Source organism: Pyxicephalus adspersus, chromosome 6 (assembly GCF_032062135.1).
Source record: "Pyxicephalus adspersus chromosome 6, UCB_Pads_2.0, whole genome shotgun sequence".
In the NCBI taxonomy this organism is placed as follows: Eukaryota; Metazoa; Chordata; class Amphibia; order Anura; family Pyxicephalidae; genus Pyxicephalus; species Pyxicephalus adspersus.
In genome coordinates this window covers 30034330-30061061 of record NC_092863.1, presented here as the reverse complement: position 1 = coordinate 30061061, position 26732 = coordinate 30034330, and the positions used below count along the sequence as shown (strand labels likewise).

Below are 26732 nucleotides of genomic sequence, written 5' to 3'. Positions count from 1 at the left end.
TAAAAGCAGTATTGTTTTCAAGAACATTTATTTTACAGTATGCTTTATCTGAATACCTGCTAAATCAGTTTGAAGAATGTTTATAAGAGCAGGGTTATACATTGGTATTTCTTCTTGTGGTTCTAAACCATCTAAATCATGCACTACAGAATTGGAACACTTTATATTGATTTCCATACTTAAACAGCTAAGAAATTTTCAGAGATGTAGTTTCAGAGATGGTAGTTTCAGAGATGTGTATACTGACAACCCAGTCATGAAAAGTAATTATAATCCCTCTTTTAAAAGAAGACTTTTATGTTCTGCCTTTTCCTTTGCTTGCACCTCTGAGTGTCAAATCTACTTGGAAACTTACACCTATGTCAGCGTTAATCATCTGGGTCCTACACAACTCTTAATGGTTCATTCTTCTCACTAATGCCACTACTTGTACTATGTCCTACAGCGATGTGAAGGTTAGCAGGCGGTACCAATGGGGAATGCAAGGGATCCAAGAAATTGACACACTAGGTACCACAAATACCAGGAAAGGTGAGTATTAATATTCTCTTTTAACAAGTAACAGTGCCAGTTGTAACACTTTGGAAAAAGAATCTAAATTTTCATCAGTAATTTTACTTGGTGTTTAGTCCCAGTACATTTGTACAGCTTTCTGCGTACCTCTGCTGCAAAATAACAATATTAATTTAATCCTTCAAACTGTTTTTTTTTTTCTTTACTAATGGTGTTTACCATGTCACACCATTTTTACTTCTTTGAACAGAATCTTTTTGAAAATGTTTTTTCTTCTGATATATACAGCCTTTATCAGAAAATTGTCCAAGCCAACAGTATGGTTCTCCCGGTATTAATGTATTATACAATAGTGGGGATGTGTTTTTACACAGATATATCCTTTGGGACAGAGATGGGTAGAATAATTTCATAATCAATAGGGAGTTGCCAGTCTGTACGTTGCCAGACTGTGATTGTTATGCAGAGTGATTTTGGCAGCACTTTCTCTTTAAACAGAGTCTGGCTTTTGATTTAAACTAGTGTTTTTTTTTTATCATATTTGTTTATTAAAAAAAAAAAAAACACACACACTTTAGTAGTAGATTGTGTTCATTACATTAACATATACTCATTATAAATCACATTTGTGTTACTGCAGAAAATATACTCTCTAATATGGTCTTTGTACGGGAAGAACACATTTTCTGCTTTAAAAAAAATCCCCTCATTTTGACCCTTAATGCGTAAACAAGCTATTTAAAACTGCAACTAATAAAATGGCCACTTTGATTATAATTGGTACTTATTCTGCTATTATTGTTCACTGCAGATTTGCTCAGCCATTTGCCCATGAACAATATGGACTGATTGGTAACCTTACTTACTAACTACTGAGAAATTGAAAGCGCCCATTAAATCTTCCTGAACACTGTTGAAGACTCAAAGAAAAATTAAAGAAAATTCTTGTGAAAACAGTAAAATGAAAACTTTGCTATAATAATGAAACCTAAAAAAAACGAAAAAGAAAAAGTAAAAAGACCACTGTGCTGATAAACCTATACACACAATTATAGAGTGTCTCAGTTTCCTAGAAATAAACACAGCATACAAAGGCACAGCTGCAACACAATTCAAATGCAGGATTCGAAAATATATTATTGTTTTTAGATCCTCATGCATTTCACTAGAGTGTCTAAACTGTAAAGTTAGATTTACTGTGGTACATCATATTCTCAAATTGTGTACTATAAACAAATAAGACTTTTTATCTACTTCTTGCTGTAGATTTTTTAGCAGTTTTTGTATAGCAGAGCATGGTTACATTTACTTTGGAAAATGCAGACATGGGGCCTGATTTATTGAAGCTCACCAAGGCTGAACAGGATACATTTTTACCAGTGAAGCTGGGTGATCCAGCAAACCTGGAATGGATCTGGTCCAGAATTGAAAACATTTGCTAACAAATAGCAAAGGACTTTTAGGAAATCCATTCCAGGTTTGATAGATCACCCAGCTTCACTGATGAAAGTGTATCCTCTCCAGCCTTGGAGAGCTTTAATAAATCAGGCCCATGAAAAGAAAGGTCTTTCATGCCTGTAATGAATGCACATGTCAGTGTTCATTAAAAATGAACCAATATTACATAGGGAGCATCCAGGACTCCATAAAAAAGGTGGTCAGACCCATTAGGAGGCAAGCTAATACCTTCATATGCAGTGGTGTGTTTTCCCATGCCACTCTGGGTACCCAAGACTACTGAAAGCATAAAGGAAATTTTTGATCTCATACCTAGACATTAGTTGAAGGAACATTGGGTTGAAATGCACATGTGCAAAATAAAGGAACAGCAAACATCAGGACCCATCAGAAAGGTGCAATAAATATTATTAGGCTATACTACCTACCCAGGCAGCTGCCCACAGAGCTTCTGACATCCCAACTGCATGAACTCATTACAGGTAGATCTCTAATATTCCAATCCTCTTCTTTTGGTAATTTTTTTTGTGGCGCTCTTTGACTAATTCTTTATAGTGTCAATAAAAATCAGTAACATAATAAAATCATATTTATGTCATGGTACATTCTTTCCATCGGTTGTTCTAAATGTGTTCTATTATAAATACCCTTTTTATCCTTTTACAGTGCAATTCCCTTATGCTTGTGGCTACAAACAATGCTTCAGAATGTCTTCCATTTGTAGCCATTTGTGCTCTACTGACTATAAGAGACTAAGTGTAGTTACCCTCATCCATGATATGCAATGCAATGAATCACAAGATGTGGTTTTTCTTCTAGGCAGAATGCACACATTGCAGCCCCTCTGCTACTGCTTTTAGTATTAAGCTTGAAATATAGAAAACCACCCACAACCTCTACACGGTTTGCATAAACTAAAACTTTTTCAAAGTAAGACCAAATTTAAAAAAAATATTACTCATATGTTAGTGTGTACTTGTTGCTCTTTATTCTTAACATGACTATGACTTCACCATTATTTAGAAGGGTTCACCAATTCGATTAAATATGAAACTATAAAGCTGTGTAGATTGTATGAGACTGGATGATAGGCAGAAGCAGACAAGTAGCTAGAACAGGATATCAAAACAATGAAGAGGATAATTCAGGAGTCAGAGCAATGTCAAAACAGTATAAAAAAAAATTGTTGGGTTGTGCTTTAGTTTTGCTTCATGAGCATGCTTTTCAGGCCATTAGCTTCCATTTCCTACAAAAGTAAAACTAGGTTTACTGCTAACAAAAAAGAAAATTGAAAAAAATTCAGGCACTTTTACTTTATTCTCTAATAAACTTCTTACCTTTCAGTGGCACTTCTGTATATATTTTACTTACCCACAATTCTGCTGTCCCAAGATAACTTTCTAACTTTTGCTTTGTCATGCAGCCTCTGGCTATTGTGCTTCAAATCTTAAATGCTCTATGTACATTTGCTCCCCTGCAAGTATCCATTCACATCTTAACATCATCTGCAATAAACAACCTGTCTGCTCACAATTTTTACTAGTTACGTTTAGTTCTACTTTAAATATTTATTTGTGACCATTTATGCTTTACACAAAAGTTTGATATATCTTGGTAAGTCATCTGAATGATGGATATATCAGGCCAGATTTTTATAAAAACTCACCAGGAACCTGGGTTTCTATGCAAACATGGAATCGATTTCTTAAAAATCATTTGCTATTAGCTGGCAAATGTTTTCATATCCCGAACAAGATCCATTGCAGGTTTGCTGGATTACCCAGGTTCTCCCATATTGATTGGAAAGCATTAAAAAATCAGGTCTATCGTTTTGGAAATAATATATAAAACAGGTATATTATCTAAAGAAAAATCTATTCCATCTACAAACTGCACCTGATTCAAAAATCATTAAAACTAAATTACAATTAAAAACATGTTTTGGAAAGAAGGTTTAAATAATGCAGCTGCATATCTAGTTATTTTATGAGGTTACTTAAAAGTATCTTCATTGCTTAGACTGGCTATGTCAAATATGTTTGCCTGTACAAAGACGCTATTTAATTTGAAACTTTCCCCATAGTGACGCCATAATGCCGGAACCCGTCCACTCTCCCATCTCAGATCTGAGCTTGCGATGGGAGAGTGGGCAGGTTGTGTCCAGAGAAACAACTCGCCCACTTCCCTGAGCCTGCGATCAGTATGGAGACATGGTCTGCGGCTCTGGCCGGTGCGCCCCCCCCAGCAGAATCCATCTCCTGACCACGCTCAGGGGTTCACCATCCAGAGCCGTGGACAACCAGTTGTCGACCGCTGGTTTAGACCACATGGAAGGGTGTAAGAACACAAACAGTTTGAACAAAATATATGCACTGCTTTTGCATTTAAAAATCCTCTTTAATCATACCGTCAAGCGGGGTTAAACAATACACCGTCTATTAACTATACTGTGTTTTTAAATTTTTGAATAAAAGCTATAATAAAAATATCTATATTAGAAAAACAAATTTTAGGCATATTTTAGGCCATTATCCACTATGCAGATAGAGATGGTGTAAGTATGCAGGTATAGATAAAGAACAACAAAAGTGTAAGGGCAGTCTAACCAAAATGTATTTAAAATGAGGAGAGATAATCCTGCTTATATTTCTCTTGGGTCTGACTCATGGCTGACTCACTAGAAGCAGAACAAAAACTAGCATTTCATTCACAACCTTTTTTTTTTTTTTAAAAAGGCAGTCAACGTGTGGGGGTCTGTTTATAACATGACCATATTGAATCTGTTTTTAATGATTGTATGTTCTAAACATTTTAGGTTGCTATAACAATATTACATATCATAATATTAATAAAAATTGTAAAACTCTTCATTAAAATGTACAGCAATTTTTCAATATGTATATAAGGTTGTGAATGACCTCAAATGAACCTAACATTGTAGAATATGGGTACAATTCAAGTCTCTATAGTCAAATATGGTCATAAACACAGAAATGGCTAATGAAACCAATATGTTATTACAATACAAGGATAGTAGATTCATGCTTTCCGAGCCTTACCAAACTCAAGATTGAATTAATTCTACCAGGTATGACGGATAGCAACAAATGTTCTCTTACTTGTTCATTCACATGCATTAATGTGATGTAATATAAAACCTTTTTTTAATACTTTCCAAATAAAGGAATAAAAAACACTGTGAATAGGAAGAAACAAATCTAAAGAGTTTGCTTAAATTATTTCCTGTGTATTAACTAATAAAGCTTTTCTGCAAGTTTTCTTGAAGGGGCCTTGATTTTCCCTCATACATTACCATATGCTAACCTAAAAGGTAATAATTTAAATAGTCACTGTATAGCGTACCCTATAATCTGCAAAAATATACTTCAATACATTTTAAAGCCCCATTGCAGCACTTAGAGTATCACATTTTTTGCTGAATGGAGGAAAGAGACAGGTTTCCCCAACATGACAGCACCTTTATAGTATGCTTCCAGTGCCATTTATGGCATTTCTCCAGTGCTTTTCACCTTGGGTTCAACAAAACACAATTTTGGTGGTTGTGATTGTGTCAGAATATAGCACAAGCACCACCCTCACCTTTTCATAACGACAATGTTCTTTTGTGAACTCTTGGCAATACTATTTTATTATGACATTTTGAGAGGAAATGCTAAATCCATGTTGATGTTGATAAGATTATCGTTTCACCACATTATTTTTTACCATGGTCCATATACCAATATTGGTTAGACAAAATTCTGGTAGAGATGTGACTTGGTATGGATATTGCATTGTGTTTGTCTGAAAAACCTGTTTACAGTTGATGACATTTTTTGCTGTGCTAAATATACCTAATATTGGTTGTTCCTTGACTGACATTTAGTCCCACATTTGTCTCAAAGGGACATAAACAAATGTTTCTTCCACTACGTATGACATTACAGTAAAGTTGTGATGCATTTTCCCCCGAAAAAAATTTAGGCTGGGTGTGAAGAAGCTGTAGGTGGGTTGTGGCCCCGGTATTGTGACCCAACTTTTCACTGGCCACCCAAAAACAGCCGAATGGTTACTGAAAATCGCTGGGTGGTGTGCCCAGCTGAAAGGGGCTGGGGTGTGTGCACACTTAGAAGTTTCACTTCTTTTTATTTGTCCCAGTAACTGCTATCAGAACAAAAAAATGGGAAATTAAAAAGTTTACAGTTGTCACTTTTCTAGTGGGTAATCCTGTTTGCATTACAATTATCTAATGTGGGAACTACCCTTGGTTTTTCAAATACTTTTCTAGAGCTGCCCCAACTCTCTGGAATGGTCTTCCTCCTCCTATTCGGCTTGCTCCTACTTTCTGCTTATTGAAAAGAGCACTCAAAACCAATTTTTTCAAACTTGTCTACCCATTTTCTTCTGTCTTTTGAAACAATCACTACTTCCCACCACTACTATACTACACTATACTTTGTTGGTGCTGTGTAAATCCTGTTTATTAATAATAATAATAATAATAATAATAATAATAAGAAGAAGAATTTGCAGAGATTTCCTCTCATTTCCTGGCATGTCTTCAAAACAGAAAGTCAGGGGCATTCTCCTTAGGGGCACACAACAGCAAAAATAAGGTGTTTTAACTCCTCCATATTTTTTCAAAACTACAAAAAATGTTCAAGATATTCCATATAATTTTTCACCATTTTCTTTGTACATAATTACCTTTATGTATCCGACAGATTTGACATTTGCAAATGAGACAAGTTTTTCTTCATACTGCAATTGTGGCTAGGTTAGGGACATTTAAATACACATATTCATTACAAACAGTAACTGGTCTTTAAAACGTGCCCACACTGACCTCTGTAGCTGCAGCCTCAATGGAGTAATTCATTCTTTATCAAAATACTTTCACTCTTAACAGCTCATCTTGCGCTCTCCCAGCTTTTACTTGTCTGCCTTCTGATCTCTAATTTATTACTCAGCAAGTGCTCTAAACAAGGGTGAGTAAAGGGAGAACTGGATTATCGAAGAACTCACTAAATTAATGCTTATCCTGTTTATTCTGATGATGAATTGCTCCACAAGTCACTGGGGGCTGTTTTTAAAACTCATTTACTGCTTGTGAAGAATATGCACCTATCTAAATGTCTGTTATCTGACCACACCAGGCTCTTTTTAAAGCATCACTTTAATTTATTATTTCATTTAGGTATACAATAACTATGTACAAAAAAAGTACCTCAGAGGATTAAACAGACTAGTTTCACTTTCTTGCTGTCAGGAGAATGTTTCTTTGATGTGCCCAGAGGAGGAGATAAGACTCATATTGCTCTGTAAATAAACCAGGAACATTAGGAGTGACAAGTTAAATGATTGTAAGCAATAAAAATGTACATTTCTACCTGGGATATGTCATACACATGCAATATGATTGTAGCAATAATGTATTATAAAAGAGGGAGGGATATTGTTTTTTTATTTCTATTTGTTCCCCAGATAGCATTACTTTGGGACAAAGGCTATGTGAACAATAAGACGTCAGGGGAGAGGTTTTTATTGTATGTTATGCAAGACTAATTCCATGGTAAAATTCTAACAGTGTAATTTGTCTATACTGTTCTTACTTGTTGCTATAGAAAATATAATTTTGTTTTGTTTAGAAGTTATGTAGTTAAATTGCTCTATACAGCTGCAGTTCTTTCCAACCCTTTACAGTCAGCCTATGTTTAAAATCCCTATCAGAATATCATACACTGCTTGCCAAGGGGTTATTATAAGGAGCAGGAATGGGAACAGACTGCGCTACCTAATGTCAGTCATTCCTTGTTTTTCTTACCATTTTTATGTCCTGAACAAACCTTCTAGTCATTTTCTAACCTTTTAGTGTAATCAGTGTCACCTGTTTCTATTCTAAGTTCTGAAACACTTCAAAACTCTCTCTTTTTTGCACTCTTTAATTTAAAATCCTTCAACTTTTCAGAAGTGGTTCTGTGTTTTGGTTTTCTGTTAAGCACTCCACAGCTACAATTTAACAAACTTTGATTCAAAGTAATAGGAGGGACTCACATAGACACCTTTAACTTTGGGTATGGCTGATCACCATGTTGGTGTAGGGATATCAAGATATGAACACAGGTTAGCATTCATGACAAAAGTGTTGTGCAAACAAAGCAATCCTCCCTGTTTTCAATAACAGTACAACATGCAAGTTGTTTCATATCTCCTCCTAATGCTTATTTCTTCTAATAACAATGAACTAATGCTACTTCATTTTGTTAACTGTTCAAAGATTGTAACTTTCTCATTTTTACCAATGACATTTGTTAGTAAGTAACACTGAATCTGGAAAGTGCTGACATTAGTCCCTTTCAGTCTTGCTGCAATTATAATTTGGCTTCTACTTCAAGTAACTTAAACCAACTGTCTGTGCCTTGAACATGGGATTTGTAGCATAGAATACAATTCTAAACTTGGCTTTAGCTGTGTTTTGGGCTTCCCTAGTCGTAACAGTAGCTTCCTCGGGGTGTTTAACATCATCAATCATGAAAGATCAGAAAATGCGTTGGAACTTGCTTACAATGTTTTAAGGAGTCCAACAGTGCATTAAAGGAAAAGTACAGTCTGTTATACAATAGAAACCTGTTTATTTTAATCACTCTGTACAATAAAGTATTTAAGTTCACTACTGCCCTGGTTAGCAGCTAGTGACTCGGTAGGTATCCTTTGTGTGTTTAATGCTTAAAGGTACTTATTTAAAAAAAAAAAAAATTCTGTAGAAGTACCTAGAAGCAACAATTGATATACCAGATTTAGGGGATCAGGGGCAAAATTATCACTATAATTCTTTTTTTATTAAGATGTTCATGCTCCAGATATGTTTTGCCACCTCTGTACCACAGAGCTTTGGTTACGGCTTGTTACCGTTTGGTTAAGTACAGAGTCCTTTCCCAAAGGATATACAGCTTTATTAAAAAATCTTTTGTGATCGTTTCCAGGTGAATGCTGTACACACAGTGCGTGTTCTATTCTATGAAGAGGGGAGAGGATATCCATATGAAAGCATAATGGTCTTTTTTAAATGGCCTTTTATTAATCCGCCGAGGGTAGATTGCTGAACGGTGTTGGGGGGCCACTGTACGCATGCTTGCTTTTCACCCGAGATGAGCACGACCATGCGTCTCAGACAACAATGAATTGGCAAGCATTAGAGGTTAAATTTTGTCTGATCTGTAAATGGTTTACTAAATGTATGAATCTCCTTAACTGTTTTAAGTTTAGGCCTTGGGTTTCCACACTCCAAACAAGATTAATACATGTTAGGAACAGCATACAGTACATGGTCCAGACCTAACATTATTTGGAAGGATCAAGCCTTGTACAGTATCCTTGGTGGGCAATAACACATGCTCCTACTGTCATCATAATAGCATATTGAGGTAAATTTTAAATCCAAGACTTTACACTTGTAGAGCACTGTGTTTTTCTGCATGCATGTGTTTCCTGCAATGTAAAAGGCCTTGCTTTTGCAGTGATTTATTGAATAGGAGAAATACTGTAAAAATAAATGGTTACATTATGTGAAATGTCAAAGACCTGGACTGGGATATTAGCAGTAAGACTGGCTTTTCTGAGGGTGTGATTTGTTTACTTCCATGACTAAGTTTATGACTAATTTTCACTGCCACATTGTAGAGATGTTCTTCAAATATTTTTTTTGTGTGAAATTTTCCTTGAACTTTTCACTTCCTGAAATTGGGTGTGAGACTTAATGGTAATGTTCAGTATTTGCAGTATATTGACAGCGGTATTACTGCTTAATATTACAACTATTTGTTGTGAGCTATGAATTACATTTCCATTGGATTTCATTTATTCTTTAATAACAACAAATGAAAAGTGAAATGTGAATAGGGAGGAAGGGGTACACGCTTAGCAAAAAGGACAGGTAAGAGGAAATTTTGAATAGAACAGAGTAGGAATTAACTTCCCATATCTGTGGCTATGACACCAAGACAAGAAGCAGTCATCAATGGAACAGGAGGCCACAGAAAGCGGTAAAAACCTAAAAAATGTAATTCTTACTCGTTTTCTTACTCTTACTTGTTTTCAATTCTATGCTGTGCATTCTGCAGTGTGGTCTTGTCTAAACATAAAAAAGCAAGGTGAGGCTATTGGTTTAGTGAAAGGTGGTCAGGGAATACATGGCAGTCATCTAGATTAGAGTGATCCAGATACATTGACAGCAAACTGACAATATTGTTTGAAAAATAAAAAAACATTTTTTCAGATGACCCTAATTATAAATTTGAGAAGAAAATATAAAAATAATCAGCTGACAAGATCTTCACTTTTAACATAGATTGACAGTTTGTAACTTTATAATGCTCTGTCACATTTATAAAGCAATACGATTGCTGCTTTATAGATCACTAGAAAGCATTTACCACTTCGACAGTGATGAACACCATGGGCCACAATGGAGATTCAGTGGTGCTTCACACCCGATCACATTTGTTGTGATTGCCACTTTACAAAGTAGTAGTGCACAATGCCTGTATGTGACAATCATGGCTGGTGATCTACTACCCTATTCAAGTGAATGGAGCTGCAGATCACTATTTTATGGTAATTACTGTGCAATGAAAAAGCACTGATCATCACAGTACAAAAGCTGACTGCTCTTTTTCAAATTGAGAATTATAAGTGTAAATTATAGATATGAAATTGTGAAGAAAAAAGAGATTTTAACAGTAATCTGATTGCCACTTCTTCTTAAATAGGTCCAATATGTTGTGTTGTACTTAACATTAACTGTACATATTTATTTCTGCTGGACTTTATTGCGATTTAAGAAAAATAAAAGCATGGGCAAGTTTCCTGCATGTATACTGTATAGCCATGCTGAAAATCTTACAAACTACATGGCTGCCTTGTGTAAACTAGTAAGATGTTTACTGTGTCAGATAACTGTATAATAACAACATCATATCCATGTATATGGGAACTTTTGGGTAAAGTTTCCAACTTATTAATGTTCTGGGAAGAGGGAAGAGATGTGGTACTAGACAAAGTAATTCTTTCATATTGCTATGATCAATCTCTGTGGATTGGGACAGAATAAAGTTTAGAGCTGCAAGCTAGGAGGAGTGGTAAGCTTTGTCCTCTGGAACCTAAATGATGTTCTGCAATTTTCATATCCAATGTTTTTATAACTGTGATGACTTTGGATTATCTCTGGTTTGGCTACTATCTAATTATCTTGTATAAGGTTCTATGTAGCTGACAATAGACACTAAGTTGTAAGAGTGTAATAATGACATAAACTTTAATAAATTCAGTTGCCAAAGTTTAGTGATTGGTCAAGTAGTATTCCAATGCCTGTGAACAAGAGTCCAAGCTGCTGGCAAAAATGGGTATATAACACACGGCATTAAAATGGTCAAAATTTCTCCTAACACTGTCAGCTAAAAATAGCAAACCATTTAATACTGACTAGGGTGTTTATAATTGTCAGCTGTTATTTATTTATAGGCCTTATCCCAAAAGGAAAAATACCATGCTGCTGTAACTGCCTGAATAGTGTTAGCCGAAGTTAGGTGTTAATGTATTATGTGCTTATTATTATTATTACACAGTACTTATATAGCGCCAACATTACAAAGTCCTAAGTCATGTCACTAGCTGTCCTTCAAAGGGGATCACAATCTAATGTCCCTACCATAGTCATATGTTTTTACAGTCTAAGGCCAGTTTTGGGGGAGAAGCCAATCAACCTAACTGCATGTTTTTTTTTTTTGGTATATAAGGAAACCCACACACACACGCGAAGAGAACCTGCGAACTTCAGTTATTTAAAGTCCATTTAAATCTACTAGTCCATCTAACCCTATCTTCTCTGCAGGGGGTCCAATGGTGGTTACTATCTTCCACCACAGATACAACATGTAGATACCCTGAGACTGACTAGATTACAAAGATAAAAAAAGGGAAACAAAACAAACAATATAAAACAAATACAACTTTTCCTCTTAGGTGTATATACACTTTCAGTGTGTGAGTGTAATGTGCTAGAATCATGAAACATTTTATACGTCTATTGCATGTTCCACAAACAATTACTTATCTAAAGTTTTGGATTCTGCTTTTATCTTGTACTTCTGCATTTAAAGCACATATGACTCAACAATTCGCAACCACTTGTAGCCCACCTAAAATAACCCAAGGGCTAAGTTTACAGTAAAAAAGCAGGATATGATGATTTATGAAGTATTGTTTCTGCACTTATGTCACAGTAATTATGTAGCCCCAGAGAGTTCTTTGAGCCAAGTATTACTAAACACAATGTCCCTGTGTTGAAATATTATCTACAGTAACTCTCCTCGGCTGCTTTTCCTTGTCTAGCCCTTTCATCACTGATGCAGTGGTCTCCACAACAAAGTTTTTTTTTTCTTTTTAATTGTCAGTTGTGAGTTAAAGCAGGGTTATTTTTAAAGCAAAGCCTGCCAAGACTGATATTAATCTGTAAATGTAAAGGCTTTTATGTAAAGGAATGTCAGCCCGAATTCTAGTTGCATTCTGCTAAACACATCAAATTGTATGGTTTGGTTAGTGAAATGTTTTGTCAGCGGGCTATTGCCATTTCCACAATCTGACTTCTAATTATGTCTGATATTCAGAGCTCGGGTAAAGGGTATGTTCTGCCCACTGCACACAACTGCGGCATACATTTTTATTTTAGAAATATAATTTGAGTGTAGGCTGTGTTCTGGACTTCTACAGGCATACAGAATTTATTGGAATTGAAATTTTCTTCTACAACCTGGCTTCTACCATACAATTTACAGAGCTACATTGAAATAAAATAGTATTTTGTTATATATTGTTTGAGGAAATCATGTTTGTATATTTATCAGATTTATAAACTAGTTAAAAGCGTTATGTTAAAAGAAAAGCATCCCTTTTGTTGAAAATTTTCTATAACATATATAATTATTTTAATTACTGGCAACATATTAAAACATGGCATCAATACATGGCTGCCAGGGTTCTATGCATGGTTGTGTGATTTAGCCGCTGTCTCAAAAGTTCCTTTTTCAACACTGTGATTGATCATAGCATTGTTTCAAGAAGACCCTGACATTTAGAACATGCTCCAATAGCAGTACTAGTGTTTGGTAGCGCTGTGCAATGAAGTTTACTTTGTTCAATTGCTTTTGGTAGTGTATTGGAGCAATCTGAATTTCTCAGTCAGGGTTCAATGAGTAATACTTTGTACTGTAGTAATACTTAATTGGATTTCTGATGATTGCTTTATGGTTCAATACATAATAATGATAATTGACTGCTGAATTTCAGTCACAAAAGACCAGCTTAGAGCTAAATTGTAATTACATTGGTAAAGTTTACATATCTCCTAACATCTCCATCTGAATTCTTGTGACCATGTATAATCATTTATTCATTACCCTGTGTTTCTTAGTTCTTTTTACACATTTCATTTTCCAGTTTGGGACTACAGAGTCTGCCTAAATTGTTTTCCAAGTAACTTAAAAGTCAAACTTTTTGATAGGTTCCTGCTAAATAAGTTGAACTAGCTTAATCACCGTCTTGTATACTTGTATAGTTTTTACTCTCTTTATATTACTTTGTGGAAATGGGTTTGTTACAACTATACAACTTTATTAAAGTTATTAGATCAGTGTTTCCCCCATGGTAATTTCTTTCTGCATACCGTTCAGTATTAGGGCTCTCCTTGGCTATAGTCGAAATCTCTGCATCATTTTCACTTTGAACTAATATTGGCACTATAACATTTTTATCTTACCATTGATGTAGGTGAATCATCCCTAATAAACATCACTATGTAGACCTTTGAGCAGATATGTGTTGTGTGGTATATAGGGTACTGCCAGACTGCTGAGGTGTGTAGGCATCCTTCATGCTTAGCATGAGAGAAAATTTTCAGAATCACTGGTATAAAGTCAAACAGCTATTTGACTGTGTATCAATCACTATGCAGACCTATTTTCACACCAAATATCAATTTGTTATCACTATGTTGCCCTCATGGTGTGTCATAGTGAAGACCTGTTTTATGATGCCTTTTTCTTTGAGATTCCCATTATTCTTCAACCTTTGTTTTCATATGTGGAATTTTAGCATATGTTTGCCAAGAAAAGATCTACTTTAATTAACGGTGAATTTTTAAAACATCCTTTTGTCACCTTTTTTGTGAATAATTAAAGGTAAATATGATGTTTTTCTATATAACCAGTAATTTTCTTTCTTTCAAACTTAAAAAAACTGGAGGATTGTTCTTACCAAGGTTTTCCTTTGTTCAGCCCTTAAGTCATTCTTTATTGGGAGGCATCCATTTGTGCTTGTTACTACTTCATCATGGATGTTTTAGCAATTCCCATACTTATGTTTTTTTTTGTTTGGTCTTTAAACATTTTCTTTTGCTGTATTTGTTTGTCCCTTCTCCCTACCTTTCTTGATTTATTCACTTCTGACTTTTTTTTTATCCATTTCTTTACTATTGTAAATACTTGCATTTACTGTTTTTTTCCCTTTGTCCTTTTTTGCATTTATAACTTATGAACACTATTTTATTCTCATTTGTTTCACAATCTGTCTGGGATTGTTAACTTAAATCTGCAGTCTTCATGCAATCTGTTAAATTTCTTGTCATCTCCTCCGTGATCTATACATCTATGGGTCCTTTTTTGTGGCAACTGTGTACTGCTCACTATAAACCATGTCTCTATTATAAAATAACTTTGTTTTATTTATGCTTATCACTTGCTTTATGAACCTTTTTTTCTATTGTTTGTCTTTCTTTGTTGCTATCTTTGCATTACAGTTCTCCCCAATGTATGTATCATACTGTGACCTTCTTCCACACAGTCTTGAAATTTTGGAAACCATCTTTCACTCCCAATGTTCCTTTGTTCTTTGTTTCTTCTCAATGTTAATATCAGTGATGCTCCTTATTTGTGATAGTAGCCTACACCAAGACTTGTTGGGTTTCAGTTTTATGTACCCCCAAGTATCCTCTAAAAATAACCTTGAGGGCCACTCCCAGTAATTACTTTAATACTACATAATCTGTGTGGTACTATTTTTACCATTTACCATTTAGGTAAATATGGCAAAGATTGTTCTTTTGCCTTTTTAATTGATTTGCACATTCACTCGCTTTTACCTCTATTTATTATCCTGTGCTACTAGTGCAAGGTTTAGAGTTGGCTCATAAACCAATTTTTTTAAAGCCCTTGTCTTCCCTCTGTGAAGTTTCTGCTCTAAATTTTATAGAATTTAACAAACATCATGTCCTAATACTGAAAATCATACAACATTCTCAATGTATAGGCAGTTTCAGGTGTTTAAGTCAACCTCTTTGTATGTTTCTGTTTTCAGGTATAAATGCTGTTTGCATTTTATTAGTAGACAATAATTATGAAGTAATTGCAGTTTCTGTTGTAAAACGTTAGTTGGTTTTGAATTAATATTTAATTTTCTTAATTGTGAACTGGCAACTGGCCAAATCATATATATTCGAATATTGTAAGTAAGAATGTTGCTTCTGATAAGCTTCTCAGCATAATATCTGTGCAGCAAAATATGCAGGTTAAGCATTTGAGCTATTTATACAAATCCTTTTTGTAGCAAAGGAGAGATTTTTCAATTTTTAAAAACACTGTCATGGTATATATTATTACATATCATGTATATTATTAACCTTATCTGGTTTTCAGAAGATATAAAAATTAAATACCGCGCAAAATGTGTGCAAAGAGTTTTATTTTAAATTTAAAGATTTTATTAATTGCACTCTTGTACGATGAAACTTGTGCAAATGAGAAAGTCAGACTTTGCCTATAGTAGATGGGGAATTAAGGAAAGATCAACGTTGTTCTACAAGATACTGGGCTTTAATGTGAACTTGTTTCTTGTTTGGCTAAAAAACAAGTTTTCTCTTGCATACCTAACCTCACTATATTTGTTTTTATGCACTTTTGAAAACTAAACAAGTGTCAGCCACAGAGTGCAAAGATAAGGTTCTCACCACACGTTGCTGTATTAGTTCTTACAGTAATGTGAACATTGGCTTTGAATCATATTTTTGGTCATGAAATGAAAAATCTTGAAGGCTTATGATCAAATGTAATTTTGGAAATCTTTGATCAAGAATAATAAGAAGGCCACACTTAACAATTTAGAGGTGTATCTAGTTGTAGTTAGTCACATTTAACTGGACCTGTAGTTGAAGATGTTTCACAGCTTTCCTTGGCAGTTCATTAATTCTGATTAGGTCTTGGAAAGCTGCAAAACAACTTTAGTCATGTTGAATGTGATTACCTACTACTTTCTATATAACAACTTGTATAAATGAGAACCTTCACATACAATGAACATTTTGTCATTTAACTTGGAATATAAGGTTTTTATGCACAAAGTGCCCTTGTACACTTATCTATTGCCTTATTTCTTATTGTTTTTTGTTAGTATTTTGTGTTGATCACTTAACAACATTCTTTATTTTACTTGTTTTAAAATATGTTTACCAGCTGGTATATGGAACCAGAATCCCTTTCACCCCTGACTATTTGATAGTTGGACTGAAATGGCCGTTTCACCGAAAGATGGTGCCTTGGTTTTGTACAAGAGCCAGTCAGTTAAAGTGGAAGTAAATTTTTTTCCGTTTTCTTTCTTAGAAAAGAACAGCCTTTCTTCCGTTTTCTTTCTTGCTCAAATGGAGCAGCCAGAGCTTTCTTGGGATCCATGGTGAATGTATCTCGGGAGGCTCTGTTCTCCCATTCTTTCTTGATTGCCAAAGGGGAGGGGAATTATTACATTTTTAAGGAAAAAACAGATCCCAATCATCCATCTACATTCTCTATAATAAGAAAAACATTGAAATAAAAAGGAGTTGGGCATATTTTTGTTGGCAGTGGCCAGTCACTCCTCTGCTCTGCTCCTTCGATGACCTACAACTGACTTCCTCACTCATAACCTCATCACACACAGGGTTCCAAGACTTTTCTAGAGCTGCCCCAACTCTCTGGAATGGTCTTCCTCATCCTTTCTGGCTTGCTCCTACTTTCTGTTCATTTAAAAAAGCACTCAAAACCCATTTTTTCAAACTTGCCTACCCATCTTTTTCTGTCTTTTGAATCTGTCACTAGTTCCCACCACTACATATCTCCCCTCCTATTGTGTGTAAATTCTCCTGCCTCCTAGATCGTAAGGTCTTCGGGGCAGGGTCCTCTCCTTCTATGTCACTGTCTGTATTCATCATTTGATCATGTCATTTGCAACCGCTATTTAATATACAGTGCTGCGTAATATGTTGGTACTATATAAACCCTGTTTATTAATAAGTGGCTAGTCTAGGTAGTTTAGGTGCAGAGATCATTTAGATTGAATTTTTCATCTATTTGGCACATAAAAAAAATATTTTGAAAAACGTAAAAAAAAAAAAAAACCTGCTTTTTGTTTTTTTTATCTCTGTAATGTCATTGAAGGTTTAAGGACTAACTGATTCCGAATCACTTATGTATTATTAATATTATGTAGTGTTCCTTGAACTTTGTAGATTCCCATAGCTCTTTTCTTTATTAAACAGTGGCTGAACATGACTGTATTTAGTCACATTCCCAAAGTGCTTCCCTTAACAACAGATGTCTACTTAAAATAAGTTAAGAGTAAAATGTAAATCAAGAAATAGACAAGCATAATATTCTTCCTCATTGCAGATCTACTTTCATGTTGTTGTCATTTGGACAACCAAGTTTTCTTAATTTATGACACAGTGATTAGGATTGTTTAACAGAAACAAAGAGAAGCATAAAATATCCCTGGCCTCTCATTTCTCTAATGTTGCTGGAAAGCTACGGTAATAAATTATATATCTGGATTGGACTTGTTCCATCCACGGAAGTCCTCCTTCACTATGCCCTTGAAATTGGACAAGTGGGAGCTCTTTCAGCTGTACATAAAAATAATCTCAACAGATATTCATCTATAACTTTGGGCACAGTGGAGCAATAGATTTTATTATTTGTAAGTCATCTGTCTAGGAGAGGTTTATAATACTCTGCAAATGTAAAACATTGCAATGTGCAGAGAATTGTTAACACCTTGGCCTAAGTATTGCATAATTATCATGTATTACACTGGGGAACACATTTTTTGTTGACTTAGATCTTACACTTGTTTTTTTTACTAACTTTTGGGTTGTGAATACAGAAATGACCCCAGTTTTTTGCAATCACATCCAGTTTTTATGATGCAGGGTATCATAATTGTTATTGTTACTCAGACATTTTTTTACAGTAAAACATTTGAAAATTATTCAGGTAAGCGATTAAGGTAAACATTTACGCCCATAGCTTTTCCTGGAGTGTTCAGTGTTGGGACAATTATTATTATTATTAATATTAATAAACAGGATTTATATAGCGCCAACATATTACGCAGCGCTGTACATTAAATAGGGATTGCAAATGACAGACTAATACAGACAGTGATACAGGAGGAGAGGAGCCTGCCCCGAAGAGCTTATAATCTAGTAGGTGGGGGAATTCCACACACAATAGGATGGGAGATATGTAGTGGTGGGAAGTAGTGGTGGTTTCAATTGACAGAAGAAGATAGGTAGGCAAGTTTGAAAAAATGGGTTTTGAGCGCTCTTTTAAATGAGTAGAAAGTAGGAGCAAGCCGAATAGGACGAGGAAGACCATTCCAGAGAGTTGGAGCAGCTCTAGAGAAGTAACCGTGTGTGTGATGAGGTTATGAGTGAGGAAGTCATTAGTAGGTCATTGGAGGAGCGGAGAGAGCGGCAGGGGGAGTATTTTTTAACCATGTCAGAAATGTAAATGGGTCCTACCGGATGCTCCAACAATAGTCAGCCATCATATGTACATCTCATCTACCCTGATATCTCTTTCCATGACCTTCAAATCGTGGTGGAATTGTTCACCTTGCTAATCACTGACTGCACCAAGGTTTTCCAGGAAGTTAAAAAGATGGTTATGCAGAAAAAGCACCTTGATGCTCATATTGCAATCAAACATTTTGTAGATCTCCAAGAGTTTCTGGACAATTTCTGTGTTATTTGCTTGTGTGTTTCCAAGAAAGTCCTTGACAATGGCTTTGAATGATAACAAAACATTCTTTTGACTTCTGAGATTGTCCTGATGAAATGTTCATCTTTGATGAACTGCCGAATCTGTGGACCATCAAACACATCGGCCTTTATTTTTTCAAATGACAGGCTAGGAAATGCCAAAATGAGGTACTTGCAACAGTCTCCTTCAGTTGGCAAAGCTTTAGCAAACTGCTTCATCAGACCCAGTTTCATGTGCAGAGGCGGGGATATAATATTCTATCAACAAGTGGCTCATGTAGAATTTTTGGATCACCTGGTTTTAGGGCAGATCTAGGAGCCCAATTCCTTTCCACCCAATGCCTCTCACGAGCTCTGCTATCCCTGTCATATACAGATAACAGGGATACTTGGTGTATCCGCATTGCTGACCAAGAAGGAAGCATACCATTTTATGGTCAACACAGATGACCCAATTGTGTTGATGATATTGCAACAACTCAATGACTCTCTTTATGTCTGCATATTCTTAACAAAGAGAAACTGAATGAAACTGAAATACGTGTGTAAGTAGAAAAACAAATTTTGCTTATTCACTACGTAGAGCAGTGCACAACAGCTGACCACACTGTCTTGAGTGTAAATGAATAGCCTATACAAATGTACGCTACAGTAATTGCATTAATATAAGCGGTAGAGAAAAAACCTGACGTGATAGAAGAAAACTAACTGCACTGTCCTCAGCATCATATGAGGATTGTGATGGGATCCAGGAGTCAGGAAGGTGGCTCCCTGGTTTCTTTTTTTAGGGGGATATCAACCATTCTTTGGCTAGCCTACCTTTGTAATTTTTTCTCTTTGTAGTCTATGCCTTGAGTAAAATTTTTAGTGTAGAGCTAGGAAATTTGGTACCATCCCATACAGCTCTTTTGCTAAATAGTATTTTATAACCAACTGTCTTTAATATGGCTGAGACAAAAATAATATAATGTTGAATTTTGTATTTTTTAGAATCAGCTAAACATGAAATTGGGTTTGGTTGTTGCACCATTTTTTCCTAAGCTGTATACTCTTAAGATGTCATCTGCTGGTTTTGTTTTCATTATGCAATAGTGCTTTCTCTGTTTTAGCTCAGTCATATTTTGTAATAATACAGAGAAACCTGTAACATTAAGTTCTGAGTATTGAAATTTTTTTTTTAGAACCCCATTTCTCTGTAAATTGAAATCTGTTGGAAAACATTCATTTTGTAAGAGAGATAGCAATATTATGGTATTTGCTCACCACTTTTACTTCTGCAGGCTGAGATTACAAACTGAAATTAAAATACTATCATGAAATGCCATGCACAGAATATGTGTGATTTATCTGATCATGCAATGGAAAGCAAAATCAATTCTAAATTGTTAACAGTAAACTTCTGGCAATTAGATTCATTTACCAGTTGTAGCAGAATATTTCTTTTTTCACACATAAGGATAGTTACAAAGGTTGTGGTGGAGGCAACAGTGAACATTAACATGCAATACAGTATTAAAGAAAAGAAAGTGATTTTTCTACATTTGTCCTTCGAGCCTATAAAGGTGGCATTTTATGACATTTGATGTGGTATTGTTTTCCTTTCTGTGGTATAATTGCATATCAGATTGTATTTTCACGATATGTAAATTTTTTGCTACATTTCTTACCTTACCTAATAGCTTATACTCATGTTTAGTTTGTGTTTAAGTTTGGTAAATCAAGTTTCATAAATTTTAGAAATTGCTCTTTTGTTTGTGGAAAAAAAGAGATCCTCTTCATGGTATTATACATTTTGTGTTAGTTTTTAGTAGCTTACAGTTCAGCAGTGTCATTTAAAGGTGCACTGCATTCAGATTTTGAAATTAAAACTCAGGGTACACTCCAGTAAAAAATGGAAATTATACCTTGATATTCCAGGGACAGTGTCAACCTGCTTCGGTTTTCAGGCATAAATGTATTGCTGCATTTTACCCTTGTATTAGTAATCTGTTATGACAATCAGAATAAGACTAAAAGCACACATGTACTGTAGAAAAATTTCTTCTAAAAATTCAGATCTTTGCTAATCTTGCCAAGCTAATTTCTATTTAAAAATCTGATACTGACTGAAGATGTCCTCCAACTAAAACCATTTCTAAATTCTTGTAAATCCTACAAACTCTCATGTTTTGTTAGGAACACTTGGGTGCTGTAGTCTGTACGGAAAAGTGAAAATAGTTTGGCTGTAGGTCTGGCTGTAGATAGTACCCTCCAAGTGTCTCAGTTGGAAAATACAGTTAGGGCCATAAATATTTGGAAAGAAACAACTTTTTTCTGCCCCTGAATTGAAGTCATTGTGTAAAAAAAGACTTTATTTCCTCACATTTGTATGCAATCTTTTTGTTTAACCCACCGAATTAAAGCTGAAAGTCTACAGTTCCATTGCATGAGTTGTTTCATTTAAAATTAATTGTGGTAATGTACAGAACCAAAATTAGAAAAAAAGTTGTCTCTGTTCAAATATTTATGGACCTAACTGTAGATAAAACAGTCCTATGGCAGTTCACATAATATTGCAGCTTGCCACAGATACCTCTGGCCTATAATCATGACAGTGACAACAAGCTGCTAAAAGCTAGTTCTTTTGCTATACAAGAAAGTACTTGGGAATCCAATGCACAATGAGTTATGATATGGAGAAGACCAGCCTTGCATAATATATTTCCATTGTTGCTTATCTGGGAGCAGTCCAAACATTTTTTTTAAGCAGTGAACTAATTTCCAGTTAACCTTTATTGCCTCATCTTGCTATGATGTTTGCTTTCAGCAAAATTGCATTCTGTTCCCATAAGATAAAGCTGTTGTGTAATAGTTTTGTAACTGTTTGTCAGTTGTTTTCTTAGTCCTCTTATAGAAATGTGAAACCAAAGAGTTATGTGTTTCGTCAAAGTGCTTTTCAACTCTTTCACTCATATTACTGCCAGATGTAGAGTGAATACCAAGGTGAAGGACCTGGTGTGTATTGTAAATGGGGCTGCTCCTTTTGCTGTGCACTCTACCAAACTACTGAGAACTTACCATAATGCAAAGCATACCATGTGAATGTTCTGAATAGCGCACATGAAAATTACAGTAACAGTACCAACAAATTTTACATTAAAATGATTTGTAATTCTTTACTCTCTGTGTTACCTGACACTTCTGCAATACTGCAAATCCAGTTTGTTTCTGGATCAGCAATGCAGCTCTCTATAGTGGCTCTGCCAATAAACAGGAATGTCAATTAGGAACCTATAAGACCTAACTAAGTCATTGTGCAATGATTTTCCTGGCTATATATTGTGGCAGCGGTAAATGAATGAATATGGTGAGCTAAATTGGAAATCCTTTGGCAGATGCATCATAAAATTTTTCCTGATATTTTTTTTTGCTCCCACCCAGACTCCCTAAATTTCTTTATTGTCTGTATTCTGTCCTGTCTTTGGTTTCTTCAACCCATCAAATTACATTTCTTTAACTCCCTCAGGCCCTCCCTAATATTTTTCATCCATCTCTACCCTCTTTCCATCATGGATTCTAAGCAGTTATATGTATTCAGTTAAGAAAAAAACATGTTTGCAAACTACATTGTGTATTAACACTTGTTTTGTTTGGCTAAAAACTCTCATGTAGGTCCATCAGCACAAAGAAAGCCTAAACAGTATCAGATAGTAGTACAAATGCTTAAACAGCTCAGACAAGAAAGAACCAAAGAGTAAAAAAAGCAGGAATGTCCTAAGTCACCAGGATCTGGAAACGTAGACCGTATCTAAGCTCCAAATAGATGCTAGCCCCCATGACAAGTATCAGTCACATACGTAGGGCACTGAAGCACACACACACACACACACACACACACACACACACACACACACACACACACTGAGGTTTTAGTATTTTAGTTTCCTCGATAGAGTCACATGGAAAACTACCTTGCATTAGCAAAGAAAAGGTTCACTTTAACAATAAATACACCTTTTACCTTAAAAGCCAGAGTTTCATAGTGCTAGAGGTAATAAATTCGATAATGGCACTTGAGAGGCTGTAAAGAACAAGAGTAAGAAGCAAATTTCACAAAAGAAAAAATTTATATCTTTAAAAAATCTACAAATAAGAGGGCATGTTTTAAAGTCGGGGGTAAAACTGGGTTTCTTTAATCTGGTCAAAATAAATAAATAAAAATAAGTGCATAATGGTTTTATTGATATACAGATATGAAGCAATGTACAACTCTTACAGCTGATTCAAAAAGTGCTTTATGCTTTCTAAAAAAGAGATTAAATTAAAACTATGTCTCCCATATATACCTGCATACACATATGTAGCATTCAGGAAAACAAAGCAGAGATGAAAAGAGATAAAGTAATTAATATTCTACAAAAACATTCTACAAAAATATTCTACAATACACTGCAAAATATACAAAATTAGAACATGCAGTTAGGTCCATAAATATTTGGACAGTGACACCTTTTTATATATATACTTTATTATATATATATAAATATATATATATTTTTATATATATATATATATATATATTATATGAATATTTCTTTGTATTGGACTTAATACAGCTTTTTTGTATTGAATCCAATACAAAATTATTACAATTTCCCGCTGATCCGCCCGCCGACACCGACGTCTCCGGGAAACCCGGAGATCGTCTCTGCATTGCACGACTGGAGATCAGGGCACCAGCAAGACGACGAGGGGTGGCAATGGTGCAAGGTAAGTGGGGTTTTTTTAAGTTTAAATCCACCCCGAGTCACACTCGGGAGTACTGCTAGGGGGGTTAAAGCAAAGAAGTGTAAAATTCTTGAATGGCCAAGTCAGTCACCAGATCTGAATCCAATTCAGCATGCATTTTACTTGTTGAAGACTAAACTTCGGACAGAAAGGCCCACAAACAGCAACTGAAAGCCGCTGCAGTAAAGGCCTGGCAGAGCATTAAAAAGGAGGAAACCCAGCATCTGGTGATGTCCATGAGTTCAAGACTACAAAGGATTTTCAACTAAGTAATAGAAATGAACATTTATTTTCAGCTTTTTATTTTGTCCAAATACTTTTGAACCCCTGAAATAAAGTGATTGTGTTAAACAAATGCTTTAGTTTCTCACATTTTTATGCAATCTTTTTTGTTCAACCCACTGAATTAAAGCTGAAAGTCTGCAGTTCAACTGCATCTGAGTTGTTAAATTTAAAATTAATTTTGGTAATGTACAGAACCAAAAATAGAAAAAAGTTGTCTCTGCCCAAATATTTATGGACCTAACTGTATTTATTGATATCCCTAGAAAAGATCACAAATACCTGGATCATGGTGATTTTTTTAAACTAGCTGTTTTCTTTAATTTGTAATGCCTGAATCACATAATCAGTCATTCAGCTTATTTAAACATTAAGAAGAGTCACTTTCCTGTTTGGAATCATCCACTGAACATAGTATATATAGTGAAGCAAAAAGACAGCAGGAGATTTCTGAGGAGATCAGAAATCTTTGGACAAACATGTTAAAAACAAAGGCTCTTAGACCAAAAAATGGTAAAGACAAATAAAGTTAATGTTCTGGAAGAGCCAAGCCAAAGTCCTGACCTTTATCTAATTGAAACGTTGTGGAAAGACCTAAAAAGTGGTTTTTGTGAGAAAACCTACCAATATCTAAGAACTAAAGCTGTATGGAGGAATAGGCTAAAATTTGAGTGATGTGCAGGACAGATCAACAGTTACTACAAACATTTAGTTGCTGCACAATATCACACCAGCTACTGAGAGCAAGATTCACTTATTGCTACATGTCGATAGCTTGTTCAGTGAGGTTTTTCCTCAGCTGAAAAATAAAACTCTTGAAAACCAATACAAAAGCCATTGAGCAGGAGCACACAAATCATTATGCTATGTTTAAAGTGCCTGTCTACATAGGGGTGAAAGTTGTACCTTGCAAGACCCTGCAAGAAAAACCTTTATTCTAAGAATCAAAAAATTCTACTGGGAACTGAATGAGGTCAATATGCAAACAGTGACATACTTATTTAAATCCTAGCTGTGGAGTAAGGAGGGAGACATTCCCAAACTCCAAAGTAGACCCCACAGTTGCTGTACCATCCTGGATTTCTGAACTCACGGCATGATAATAAGAATTTGAAACACTCACTGTGACTTTATTATGTAAGCCACTTAATGAACATGGGCTTTTTATTTTTTAGCGATTTTTGTTTTATGGGATGTAAATTTCCTTCTGTTGTATTCAACAAATTTTAAAACAAATATAGGTCTTTCACTTACTACAGGATTTTAAATTTTTTTTAAGTAGTTAAAGAGTTTTAAGTACTAAGTGGGTAAAAAAAAAAACAAAAAAACTATATTATTATATGATTGTTTCCAAGAATACTTTTGTAACTGACAGATCATTGGATAAAATACTATGTACCTGACAGATCACTTGACACAGAGTTTAAATTAAAGTAACTGTAACCAATTGGAGTCTCTCTTTTTTAAGTGATGTAGAAAAATTCTGGCGTTAGGTCTGCTTTAAATCATTATTGCTTTTAGATGGTTAGATAAGTAGTGTGCTTTGCAGTCTTCCAAATTTTGTGGGCTCTGTTTATGAAACGGAATCTGACATTGAAACACATGGAGCTGGAAGATTTCCACAAGGGAATGTTTGCAGGAATGTCTGATTTGCTGTTTTATATATAGAGCCCTGGGGTTTCTTGAACACTCATGCACAAGCAGTGTTGGTTAGTATAACCAATATTTATTCATGGAACTTGATAGGAATATCAAGGCTCAATTATGGAATATGTTTTTATGTTTGAGTTTTTTTTTTACAATTTACACTCCATTGGTGTCTGTATCAGCAATAATATTTTGCAGCTATTATCAGTAGTATAATATTGTAAAGGACAGAGATGGCTCTAACTACTAATTTCCTGACCAGCATATAGATGGTATAGACGAACTTAGGGGACTTCACAACGTTTTCTTCCCAGCATGGCTTTGTGCGTTGTAGGATACTAAACTCTTTTCTTAAAGCTCATTTGTTGACTTCCAGTAAGCAAATAATGTTTATGAAAAAATGACTGATTCAGTGTGGCTACACATAAGCTAACCACCTGAAAATTCCATGATTTTTATTCATAAATCAAAGTTTAACTTTATTTCATGTACAATAAAAGGATCATGGCTTTGGAGTCTGAAATGTAAACTTATAAACAACAGCAAGGGTTGGTTTTAGAATCCTTTCCTCAGTAAACTGAAGTATACTGTAAGTATACAGAACTTTCCTCAGTAGCCATTGTTGTAATAGTAGACTGATTCCAACAGAATTGACAGATTTGTGTAACATGTTTTCCATTAAAGCATGGTAATACTTTTCACTTCTGTGGAAACAGTTACCATGCCAGTGTACATGTTGAAACAGGTGTTTAACAACAATTGCAAAAGGCAATCACTCATGATTCTCAAACATTACTGGACTTATACTTTTAGAACTCTAACGCGATCATGAAGTAATTTATGTAACAGTAAAATAAACTCAATATTAAATTGTTACTATCTGAATGACAACTGTTTAATTGTTGCATTTTTAATGTTAATGAATAGAAACATTTTCTGTCTGCAA

At 35.0% G+C, this 26732-nt stretch overlaps 1 protein-coding gene across 1 annotated transcript in view; it reads left to right on the top strand.

Annotated features, from left to right (window-relative positions):
* Positions 1-26732, top strand: part of AUH (AU RNA binding methylglutaconyl-CoA hydratase) — a 116916-nt gene that overhangs the window by 71360 nt on the left and 18824 nt on the right. The window lies entirely within an intron of this gene.